The following is a 12,978-nucleotide window of genomic DNA, read 5'->3' as shown; positions in this document are numbered from 1 at the left end:
TGACCCTAAGCAGACTGCTAAAGCAACACTCGAGTGGTTTAAGGGAAAACATTTAAATGTCTTCGAATGGCCTAGTCAAAGTCCATACCTTACCCCAATTTTGTATCTTTGGTATAACTTAAAGATTGCTGTACACCAGCGGAACCAATCAGACTTGAAGGAGCTGGAGCAGTTTTGCCTTGAAGAATGGGCAAAAATCCTAGTGGCTAGATGTGCCAAGCTTATAGAGACATACCCCAAGAGACTTGCAGCTGTAATTGCTGTAAAAGGTGGCTCTACAAAGTATTGACTTTGGGGGGGTGAATAGTTATGCACACTCAAGTTATCATTTTGTTGTCTGATTTCTTGTTTGTTCAATGTGGTAGGCATGTTGTGTAAATCAAATGATACAAACCCACCAAAAATCCATTTAAATTAAGTTGTAAGAAAACAAAATAGGAAAATTGCCAAGGGGGTGAATATTTTTGCAAGGTACTCTATGAACTGTAAAATCTTTGAAATTGTTGCACGTTGTGTTTATATTTTTGTTCAGTCTATATAGCTCACAAAACCATAGCAATACCGTCTCATGGATGGTCAGTCTTTGCATCCATAAATCATCATACGTATATATGTTGACCACCTCTGGGCGTTTAATTAATATATTTATCCATGAAATAAAACTTAAAAGATCTGATATATTTGAAAAAAAAAAGAAAAAAAAAATCGAAATAGTTTCAGATAATTCCCTATTATGGCAGAAAATGTTGGATCATGACATGATAGTTTTTGACTAGGATCTCAACGTATGGCGGCATGGAGATAATCAGAACAGATGGAAAATATTGAGGTGATGGCCTATGGAATGTTGTCCCACTCCTCTTCAATGGCTGTGAGAAATTGCTGGATATTGGCGGGAACTGGAAAAGCTGTCATACACTTTGATCCACCGCAACCAAAACTTACTCAATGGGTGACATATCTGGTGAGTATGCAGGCCATGGAAGAACTGGGACATTTTCATCTTACAGGAATTGTATACAGATCCTTGTGGCATGCGGCTGTGCATTATCATGCCGACACATGACGTGATGGCGGCGAATGATAATGGGCCTCAGGATTTTGTCATGGTATCTCTGTGCATTCAAATTGCCATGCAATTGTGTTTGATGTTCGTAGCTTATGCCTTCCCATACCATAACCCACCTCCACCATGGGGCATTCTGTTTACAACATTGACATCAGCAAATCGCTTGCCCACTCGACGCCATACTGCCATCTTCCCAGTACAGTTGAAACCGCGATTCATCCATAAAGAGCACACTTCTCCAACATTTGTAATAAATATCATTTATTATAACACAAGCATATTTGCTATTACATTGTTATAACTAACTTCTTTCCAAACAGGGTTTCTCACAAACTCATAAGCAGATACTGAGACCCACACACACCCAGAGACAGATGGCTGACACAGGCCTTTCATAAAGACTGATAAGAAAAGGGTGCCTGGTACTGCATATCACGAGATACTGAGACACACACATACTCAAGGACAGAGGGCTGACGCAAACCTTTCATAAACACTGATAAGACAGGAACATCTACGCACACACAAAATCTCCTCTTCAGTCTGAACATTTTACAGAGACACACAGAAATGTCAAAATAGGAACATCTACGCACACACCTAATCTCCTGTTTTAGCTGAACATTTCTGAAGACAAAGAAATCTACTCAGAGCCAATGAGACAGTGATACTAGCCTGAAGGGGACCTCGCCCAACTCATCAGGACCAACCAGAGGACAAGAACTTCCAGACTCAACCTACTTTCTATCTTTGTATAAAATGTCTATGCACTCTGTTATCTGGGCTTCTTTCGGATAGTTCCATTTGAGCTTGATGAAAGGGTCCGTGCACGCTATTTCAGATATCTTTACCTCTGAATAAATTGCTTTTAATTAAACCTTATCCACCCTGTCCAGAGTCTCTACTTCGTCTCAGTTCTCCAGTAAACTTGTGATATCAACACATGCCAGTGGCCATCAAAGGTGAGCATTTTCCCACTGGAGTTGGTTACGACGCCAAACTGCAATCATGCCAAGACCCTGGTGAGGACAACAAGCATGCAGATGAGCTTCCCTGGGACGGTTTCTGACAGAAATTATTTGGTTGTGCAAGCCCACGTTGGAGGCACCTTATGGTAGAGAAATTAACATTACATTATTTGGCAAGAGGTAAGGTGGATATTCCTGCAGTCAGCATGCCAATTGCACGCTCCCCCAAAACTTGACACATCTGTGGCATTGTATTGTGTGACAAAACTGCTCATTTTAGAGTGGCCTTTTATTGTCCCCAGCACAGGATGCACCTGTATAATGATTTATTCCGTTTATTAATCAGCTTCTTGATATGCCACACCTGTCGATTGAATTGATTATCTTGGCAAAGGAGAAATGCTCACTAACAAGGATTTAACCTCTCTGGTACTAGCGTCCCACCTCGACAACAGCCAGTGAAAGTGCAGTGCGCCAAATTCAAAACAGCAGAAATCCCATAATTAAAATTCCTCAAACGTACAAGTATTATACACCATTTTAAAGATAAACTTCTTGTAAATCCAACCACAGTGTCCGATTTCAAATAGGCTTTACGGTGAAAGCACACCAAACGATTATGTTAGGTCAGCGCCTAGTCACAGAAAACCAAACAGCCATTTTCCAGCCAAGGAGAGGGCTCACACAAGTCAGAAATAGCGATTAAATTAATCACTAACCTTTGATGATCTTCATCAGATGGCACTCGCAGGACTTCATGTTACACAATAAATGTGTGTTTTATTCGATAAAGTTAATCTTTATGTCCAAAAACCTCATTTGAAATTGGTGTGTTATGTTCAGAAATGCTTTGTCTCAAACAAACATCCGGTGAAAGTGCAGAGAGCCAAATCAAATAACATAAATACTCATCATAAACATTGATAAAAGATACAAGTGTTAAACATACGAATAAAGATAAACTTCTCCTTAATGCAACCGCTGTGTCAGATTTCAAAAAGGCTTTACGGCGAAAGCACACTTTGCGATTATGTTAGGTCAGCTCCTAGCCACAGAAAACATACAGCCATTTTCCAAACAAGGAAAGGTGTCACAAATGTCAGAAATAGCATTAAAATGAATCACTTACCTTTGATGATCTTCATCTGGTGGCACTCCCAGGTCTCTATGTTAGACAAATGTTTGTTTGTTTTGTTCGATAATGTCCCTCTTTATGACCAAAAACCTCCTTTTTGTTCACGCGTTTTGTCCAGTAATCCAAAGTCCAGACGAAAAGTCAAAAAAAGTACAATAAAAGTTAGTAGAAACATGCCAAACGATGTTTAAAATCAATCCTCTGGCTGTTTTTGTCATAAATAATCAATAATATTTCAACCGGACAAAAGCTTCTTCAATAGGAAAGGAGAAACAAGAAAGGTGCGTTCCCGATCAGGCGCATGGCTGTTGTCTGGAAATGTCCACTGTCCACTGAATGAAAGTGCTGTATCTCCCTAATTTTTCAGAGTAAAAGCCTGAAACAATGCCTAAAGACTGGCCACATGTAGAGGAAGCCACAAAGCAGGTGAACTGGGTCCTGTCTTTGAGTGTTTTCAATCCAAATCTACCAATTATATGCATATCCTAGCTTCTGGGCCTGAGTAGCAGTCAGTTTAATTTGGGCACGCTTTTCATCCAAAATTCCGAATGCTGCCCCCTACCTTAGTGAAGTTAACTGATTGCAAATGTGTTATTTCATAGTTGTGATGTCTTCACTATTATTCTACAATGTAGAAAATAGTAAAAATAAACAAAAATGCTGGAATGAGTAGGTGTGTCCAAACTTTTGACTGGGAAATCTATGCAGCCTACTCAATCACTTTATATAGCCACGGTATACAGGCCTCCTGGGCCATATACAGGGTCCCTCACTGCGTTCCCTGAATTCCTATCGGACCTTGTAGTCATAGCAGCTAATATTCACATTTTTGGTGACTTTAATATTCACATGGAAAAGTCCACAGACCCACTCCAAAAGGCTTTCGGAGCCATCATCGACTCAGTGGGTTTTGTCCAACATGTCTCTGGACCTACTCACTGTCACAGTCATACTCTGGACCTAGTTTTGTCCCATGGAATAAATGTTGTGGATCTAAATACATTTTTCCTCATAATCCTGGACTATCGGACAACCATTTTATTACATTTGCAATCGCAACAAATAATCTGCTCAGACTCCAACCAAGGAGCATCAAAAGTCATGCTATAAATGCCCTTCCAGACTCCCTCTGCCTACCCAAGGACGTCAGAGGACAAAAATCAGTTAACTTCTTATGGCTGCAGGGGCAGTATTGAGTAGCTTGGATGAAAGGTGCCCAGAGGTGCCCATAGTAAACTGCCTGCTCCTCAGTCCCAGTTGCTAATATATGCATACTATTATTCGTATTGGAAAATTAGTAGATTTGTATAGAAAACACTCTGAAGTTTCTAAAACTGTTTGAATGATGTCTGTGAGTATAACAGAACCCATACGGCAGGCAAAAACCTGAGAAAAAATCCAAACAGGAAGTGGGAATTCTGAGGTTGGTCGATTTTCAACCAAGACCCTATTGAATACACAGTGGGATATGGAGTAGTTTGCACTTCCTACGGCTTCCACTAGATGTCAACAGTCTGTAGAACCTTGTCTGATGCCTCTACTGTGAAGGGGGGCAGAATGGGAGGGGATTGAGTAAGGTCTATCATGACCTGACCATGCTCTAACCATGCGCGTTCACATGAGGGAGGTCTGTTCCATCGCACATCTGAAGTCAATGTAATTCTCCGGTTGGAACGTTACTGAGGATTTATGTTAAAAAAATTCTAAAGATTGATTCAATACATCGTTTGACATGTTTCTACTGACTGTTACAGAACTTTTTGACACTTCATCTGCTTTTAGTGAACGCGCTTCCTGACTTTGGATTTGTTTACCAAACACGCTAACAAAAATAGCTATTTGGACAAATTATGGACATTACCGAACAAAACAAACATTTCTTGTGGAAGTGGGAGTCTTGGGAGTGCATTTCGACGAAGATCAGCAAAGGTAAGTGAAGATTTATAATGCTTTTTATGAGTTTTGTTGACTGCACAATTTGGCAGGGCCCTGTCGTTCCACCCGGCCCCAGCGGCTAAAGTCCGGAACTCCAACACAAAGTCCTGCGCACTCCTCTTCTCCTGCCTGAGGTGGAATAGTCGCTCCCCCGCCGCTCGGCCCTCCGGAGGGTGGTCGAATACGGCCCGGAAACGGCGGGTGAACTCCGGATAGTGCTCCCTCGCCGAGTCTGGGCCATTCCAGACAGCGTTGGCCCACTCCAGAGCTCGACCCGTCAGGCAGGAGACGAGGGCGCTCACACTCTCCTCACTCTCCTGTAGCCAGGTACAACTCGAGCTGGAGTAGAAAACCCTGGCACCCAGCCGCCGCTCCATGGTACTCCCTCGGAGGCATAAGACGAAGTGCGCTGGAGCCGGATGCTGGGGGAGGAGTGGACGGACTCGTCAGAGGAGCCGGAGGTGAAGTGGGGAGACCACTCCTCTCCCATCGGTCCATTCTCTCCATCATCTGGTCCATCGCAGACCCAATCCGATGGAGGATGGTGATATGATGGAGGACGCATTCCTCCATCGATGGGAGGGGGTGGCCGCTGCTCCTGGTGACTCCATGCTCTTGGTGGGGGCTTCTGTAACGCTCTGGGCATAGTGGGTGCGGAGTCAGGCGCAGGAGGCAGAAAGTTCAGGATAGGGTTTATTACGCACAGGGAAAAAATAGCGCTCGCCAAGAATCCCGGGCGCACAATAACAAAATGCCCAACACAAATACGTACTGCCACACAGTAACACAGTGGGAAAAATAGTTAAGCCCGCACAAAGAGCAGGCGGGCCTACAGGCTTAAATAGCCCAACTAATCAACGTCAACAAGGAACAGGTGAAACCAAACAGACAAAACAAACAGAAAAGGGAAAAAGGGATCGGTGGCAGCTAGTAGACTGGTGACAACGACCGCCGAGCGCCACCCGAACAGGGAGAGGAGCCACCTTCGGTAGGAGTCGTGACAATTGGTCATTATTTCTGATATCGGAGGTTGCCATTATGGGAGAAACGTATGAGGCAAATAACAATTGGCTTTACTTTTGACCTGTGCAGAAAACAGTGCAACCTCCGCGTTCTTATGGTCTGGTGAAATGTTTTAACTGTGTTTTACCAAAATTGCCATATGAGCATACAAATTCTGAGAAACAAGCACAGCAGCTGACATTTGTCAATGAGTCAAAGCCTTGAGTTACTGCCCAAATTAAGTTCTAAATGTGTGCGTTGTTGTTGTTGCTCTCTATTCATAATGCATTAATATAAAATATGTTTTGTAAATGTTCGAATTTACTGTATATTGTCCTACTTGTCATGGAGACAAGAGAGGAAGAGGAACTTCTGCCTTGATTCTCTCTCCTGACTCTCTCCTGACTCGTTCTGACAGGAGGCCATTTTGATTATTTCACTTATAATTCACTGTATCACAATTCCAGTAGGTCAGAAGTTTACATACACTAAGTTGACTGTGCCTTTAAACAGCTTGGAAATTCCAGAAAATGATGTCATGGCATTAGAAGCTTCTGATAGGCTAATTGACATAATTTGAGTCGATTGGAGGTGTACCTGTGGATGTATTTCAAGGCCTACCTTCAAACTCAGTGCCTCTTTGCTTGACATCATGGGAAAATCAAAACAAATCAGCCAAGACCTCAGAAAAAGAATTGTAGACCTCCACAAGACTGGTTCATCCTTGGGAGCAATTTCCAAACTCCTGAAGGTACCACGTTCATCTGTACAAACAATAGTACGCAAGTATAAGCAATATGGGACCACGCAGCCATCATCTATGTCTCCTAGAGATTAATGTACTTTGTTGTGAAAAGTGCAAATCAATCCCAAAACAACAGCAAAAGACCTTGTGAAGATGCTGGAGGAAACAGGTACAAAAGTATCTATATCCACAGTAAATAAAGTCGTATATCGGCATAACCTGAAAGGCCGCTCAGCAAGGAAGAAGCTACTGCTCTAAAACCGCCATAAAAAAGCCAGACTACGATTTGCAACTGCACATGGGGACAAAGATCGTACTTTTTGGAGAAATGTCCTCTGGTCTGATGAAACAAAAATAGAACTGTTTGGCCATAATGACCATCGTTATGTGTGGAGGAAAAAGGGGGGAGCTTGCGAGCCGAAGAACACCATCCCAACCGTGAAGAACATGGGTGGCAGCATCATGTTGTGGGGGTGCTTTGCTGCAGGAGGGACTGGTGTACTTCACAAAATAGATGGCATCATGAGGAAGGAGAACTATGTGGATATATTGAAGCAACATCTCAAGACATCAGTCAGGAAGTTAAAGCTTGGTCGCAAATGGGTCTTCCAAATGAACAATGACCGCAAGCATATTTCCAAAGTCAAGGTATTGGAGTGGCCATCACAAAGCCCTGACCTCAATCCTATAGAACATTTGTGGGCAGAACTGAAAAAGCATTATGTGAGGAAGGAGGCCTACAAACCTGACTCAGTTACACCAGCTCTGTCAGGAGGAATCGGCCAAAATTCACGCAACTTATTGTGGGAAGCTTGTGGAAGGCTACCATAAACTTTTGACCCAAGTTAAACATTTTAAGGCAATGTTACCAAATACTAATTGAGTGTATGTAAACTTCTGATCCACTGGGAATGTGATGAAAGAAATAAAAGCTGAAATATATAATTCTTTCTACAATTATTCTGACATTTCACATTCTTAAAATAAAGTGGTGATCTGACCTAAGACATGGAATTTTACTAGGATTAAATGTCAGGAATTGTGAAAAACTGAGTTTAAATGTATTTAGCTAATGTGTATGTAAACTTCCAACTTCAACTGTACATGTAGGTACAGTTTTTAACTTCTTATGGGCAGGTGAGACGATAGCGCGAAATTCAAACAACAGAATTACAAATATATAACTTTCATAAAATCACAAGTGAAATACATCAAAAAAAGCTTAACTTCTTGTTAATCCAGCCGCTGTGTCAGATTTCTTAAAGGCTATACGGTGAAAGCACACCATGCGATTATCTGAAGACAGCGCCCTGCATACAAAAGCATGAAAAACATATTTCAACCAGGCAGGTGCGACACGAAAGTCAGAAACAGCGATATAAAAAATGCCTTACCTTTGATGATGATCTTCTGTTGGCACTCCAAAAGGTCCCAGTTACATCACAAATGGTCCTTTTGTTCGATAATGTCCTTCTTTATATCCATAAAAACTCAGTTTAGCTAGCGCGCTTCAGTCAATAATCCACCCAGTTTCCTCCATCAAAATGCATACAAAATTAATCCCAAACGTTACTAATAAACTTTTCCAAACAAGTCAAACAACGTTTATAATCAAACCTTAGTTTCCCTAATACGTAAATAAACTCTAAAATTTCAGACAGAGAATCGTTATTGTAGAGAATCGTTATTGTCTTTACCGGAGAAAATTACCAAAGAACGTGCTCTCATTCACGCGCTTGGAAACACTACAGCCAAAATGGGAGCCACCTAGAAAAACTACAATTTCTGGTTCATTTTTCCAAAAAACAGCCTGAAACTCTTTATAAAGACTGTTGACATCTAGTGGAAGCCCTAGGAACTGTAATCTGGGAGAACTTCGCCTTATAAAAAAGTGACTGCCATTGAAAATGGTGGTAGGCAGAATTTTTTTTGGGGGGGGGGGGGGGGTGGTTTGTCCTCGGGGTTTCGCCTGCCATTGTCACGACTTCCGCCGAAGTTGGCTCCCCTGCCTGTTCGGGCGGTGCTCGGCGGTCGTCGTCACCGTCCTACTAAGCCGCCACCGATCCCTTTTTCGTTTGTCTGTTTGTTGTATCTTATTAGTTTCACCTGTGTTTCTGTTTTCGGTTAATGAGCTTCCCTATATGTAGTAGGTAGACCCGCCCTTGTTTTGTGCGGGATTGTCTTTATGTTACGTGTGTGTGTTTTAGGTAGAGATGTATTTATTTTTCTATTACTTGGCACCCTGTGTTTTTTGGGTTATTCAAGTTGTTCGCTGCGCCCTATATGTTTGGGCTTATTCATTTTTTGTGTGCTATAGTAAAGGAGCACTTTTCGCAATTGGAACTCTCTGCGTCTGATTCCTTCACCCACCTAGTCCCGCGTGACAGCCATATCAGTTTTGTTATACTCACAGACATTATTTTAACAGTTTTAGAAACTCTTGAGTTTTCTATCCAAATCTACCAATTATATGCATATCCTAGCTTCTGGGCCTGAGTAACAGGCAGTTTACTTTGGGCATGCTTTTCATCCGGACGTGAAAATACTTCCCCCTACCCAAGAGAGGTTAAAGTGACTATGCGTAGATGATAACAACAGATAGTAGCAGCGGTGTAAAAGCGGACCGAGCATGCCCCCATTCTCATCGAAGGGGCTGTAGTGGAGCAGGTTGAGAGCTTCAAGTTCCTTGGTGTCCACATCACCAACAAACTAACATGGTACAAATACACCAAGACAACCGTGAGAGGGCACGACAAAACCTATTCCCCCTCAGGAGACTGAAAAGATTTGGCATGGGTCCTCAGATCCAAAAAAGACTACTGAACATCTAACCAAATGGCTACCCAGACTATTTGCAAATAGTCTGGGTAAACCTGCTCCACTCTTTTTCCTGTAGTCCACAATCATGTCCTTTGTCTTGATGTCATTGAGAGAGAGAGAGGTTGTTGTCCTGCACCACACAGCCAGGTCTCTGACCTCCCTATAGGCTGTCTCATAGTTGTCGGGTGATCAGGCCTAAGCCCGTTTAGAACAAATTCTTATTTACAATGATGGCCTACCCCGGCCAAACCCTAACCCAGACGACACTGGGCCAATTGTGCACCACCCTATGGAACTCCCAAATCACTGCCGGTTGTGAGACAGCCTGAATCGAACCAGGGTCTGTAGTGACGCCTCTAGCACTGAGATGCAGTGGATTAGACCACTGCACCACCCAGGAGCCCCGAATAGCTGTGGTTGCTGACATGTATATGGTTGAATCATCAGCATACAGGCTTTGCTTAAACGTATCAGATCCTTTTTTTATATTTTCGCCTAAAATGACATACCCAAATCTAACTGCCTGTCTCTCAAGACCTGAAGTATATTCTTGATACCATATGAAAGGAAACACTTTGACGTTTGTGGAAATGTGAAATGAATGTAGGAGAATATAACACATTAGATTTGGTGAAAGATAATACAAACAAAAAAATATGCATTTTCAATTAAATGTTTTTAATCATATTTGAAATGCAAGAGAAAAGCCATTTATTGAGATAGGATTCTAGGTGTAATTTAGCTTTTGTCCACATGATAGTGTCAGTGTGTGTGCAACGTTTCAGGCAGATCCAGTGAAGAATTATCTCACTGCACAATATTTTGTCTGCCAGGAGTTTCCCCAAATGTGACGAATTTGTCAATTTTTACATGTTCAATAACATAACTTTAGAGAACATACAAAAATGCTACGGTAATAATATATGTAAGTTTCCACACTCCCAGGAATGTCATACATGATGGATCATTAGCTTCCCTACAGAAAAGACACTAACCTTCACACATCTAGATGGCCGGGCAGGGTGGGGGTGGAGCCAGAGACAGCAGTGGGGTCAAACTGTAGAACCCATTTCCTACATTTGAATATAAAAAAACAGATTTTTTTCAAACAAGACTACACTACATTTTATCTCTGGGACCCTCAGGATGGCAAATCAGAGCAAGATTACTGAATGTAAGTACATTATTTGCCTTCAGAGATGAATGTATCAAACCAGTTGTTGCGATAAAAGTTTTTTGTTGTTGTGCACTATCCTCAAACAATAGCATGGTCTTTTTTCTCGAATAGCTACTGTAAATTAGACACTGCAGTTTGATTAACAATAATTTAAGCTTTCTGCCCATGTAAGGCATGTCTATGTCCCGGAAAGTTGGCTGATGTTTACCAAAAATTTCTCGTCACATTATCTCATATTGAGCAACAACTGTCCCGGTTTAGGTACACTGATCCCATAGAGGCTAATGCCAGTGACCATATATGTTTGACATTAGAGAAGCTTCCATTAGAGTTCTAATTGATAGAGAAATGTGATCTTCTCTAAACATTACAGGGACATGGCTCTAAATATATGTGTATATATATATATATATATAACCATTTCTGTATCTTCTATAGATGTCACATTTTATATCTTGTATTGTTTCTGCTGTATCAAAGGAATTATCTAAGTGAGTCTCATAAATGGCTAATATATTAATGTTATCTGATATTAGCAAGTTATTGATTTCATGAACCTTATTTCTAAGGCTACATATACATATTCAGCCCTTTCCTGGGTAGCTTCTCAGAGATAGACATAATATGGAAAAGAACAAGCAAAGCAAGAGAAAAAAAACAAGCATTCAGTAGTGCATTAATCAGTTGGTGTGTGTAAGTGTGTGTGCTAATGGGTTGAAGCTACGAACCCATAAGCTTGGCTCTCGCATCCCTTCCAGGCTTTTGGGAAGGAGGGTGGACAATGAGCCTGTCATAGCAGATGTAAGCAATGTCCCCATGCGCTCTGGCAGTTTTCATGGCCGGGATAAGTTATATTCTCTTCTGATGCACAGCTTCAGGATTGTCCTCGTTGAGGAAGATGTACGTTCCTCTCAAGTTCTTGGCTCTTTCCAGAACAGCTACCTTGTCTGGAACCTCAGGAACTTTACCACTATCGGCCTTGGCCTTTCACCTGGGCCAGTGGTGGGTTTTCCAGTCCTGTGGGCGCACTGTTCCTCAGTCTTCCAGTGGTCCATCTTCAGTTTTACCGAGATAATTTCCTTCACTTCGTCCTCAGACTCCTTCCAGGCCTCATGTGGAGATTCTGCAATTCTGTCCACAACAATCTTCTTCCACCTTGATTGACCCTAAAGATGACCTGATTTCTCCGTCATTGTTTGCATGGATTCCCATACAGAACTAATGTCCTCTTTCAATGACTTACAGATTGCTGTCATCTTGCTTTTTTCTGTTTAAAACGCATCAAGCTGACCCTGGGAGAGCTGCACACTGTTCTTCAGGTCCTGGACCTCTCTGGTCAGGTCTTCCATTATTGTATTAGTTGACTCTACCAGTATTTGGACACAACACTTGAAGCTATTTTGACAAATGCTTGTAGAACTATTTTTGTTAATTTAAAATATCCTTCAACTGTGATAGAGAGACACCACTATCCACAACGGTACTCCGACCAGCTTTGGTCTTTCTCATGGTTGCAACGTATGCTACACTGTTACTCCTCACAGTTCCAGACAGGGTAGGTTGCAGGGAAGATGGAAACAGCAACAAACAGTAGGGATCTAGACAGCCACAAGCCTGGGACAATCCGCGGTCCCAGCCACAAGGGCTAACCGAGTCGCGGGCTGCATTCTAAGCCCTCAACGAACCCACGCTAGCTTAATAGGCAGCTAACAGTAGCAACTAGGCTAGCTGCTACGCCAAGCAGCTCATCAGACCCTTGGTCAGCAGAATCCAAGGGCAGATAGCAGTGGTCCCAGCAATAATGATGCCAACCACGTCGCCGCAACCAAACTCAAAAGGTAGCTAGCTAGCAACCAAACCTTTTCAATAAAACACTTTTTCAGAGATTTTCAAAACTTTCCAAATCGATCTCTCCCTCGTTCCGCATTCAACAGGTGTCTTTGTAAATATTTTAAATATGTATATTACTCTTTTGACATAGACCATAGATGTACTAGACAGACAATAGGGCTGTGGGGTGGTCTATTTGCATTAATTCTCTATCTGTACTAAGCCTCTTGCTTTCTAGGCTACAGCATGTACAAGGTAAGACACACACTGGAAATAAATTCACCAGGAGCTGCTGCT

Source organism: Salvelinus alpinus, chromosome 31 (assembly GCF_045679555.1).
Source record: "Salvelinus alpinus chromosome 31, SLU_Salpinus.1, whole genome shotgun sequence".
NCBI lineage: Eukaryota > Metazoa > Chordata > Actinopteri > Salmoniformes > Salmonidae > Salvelinus > Salvelinus alpinus.
This window is presented reverse-complemented; position numbering follows the sequence as displayed.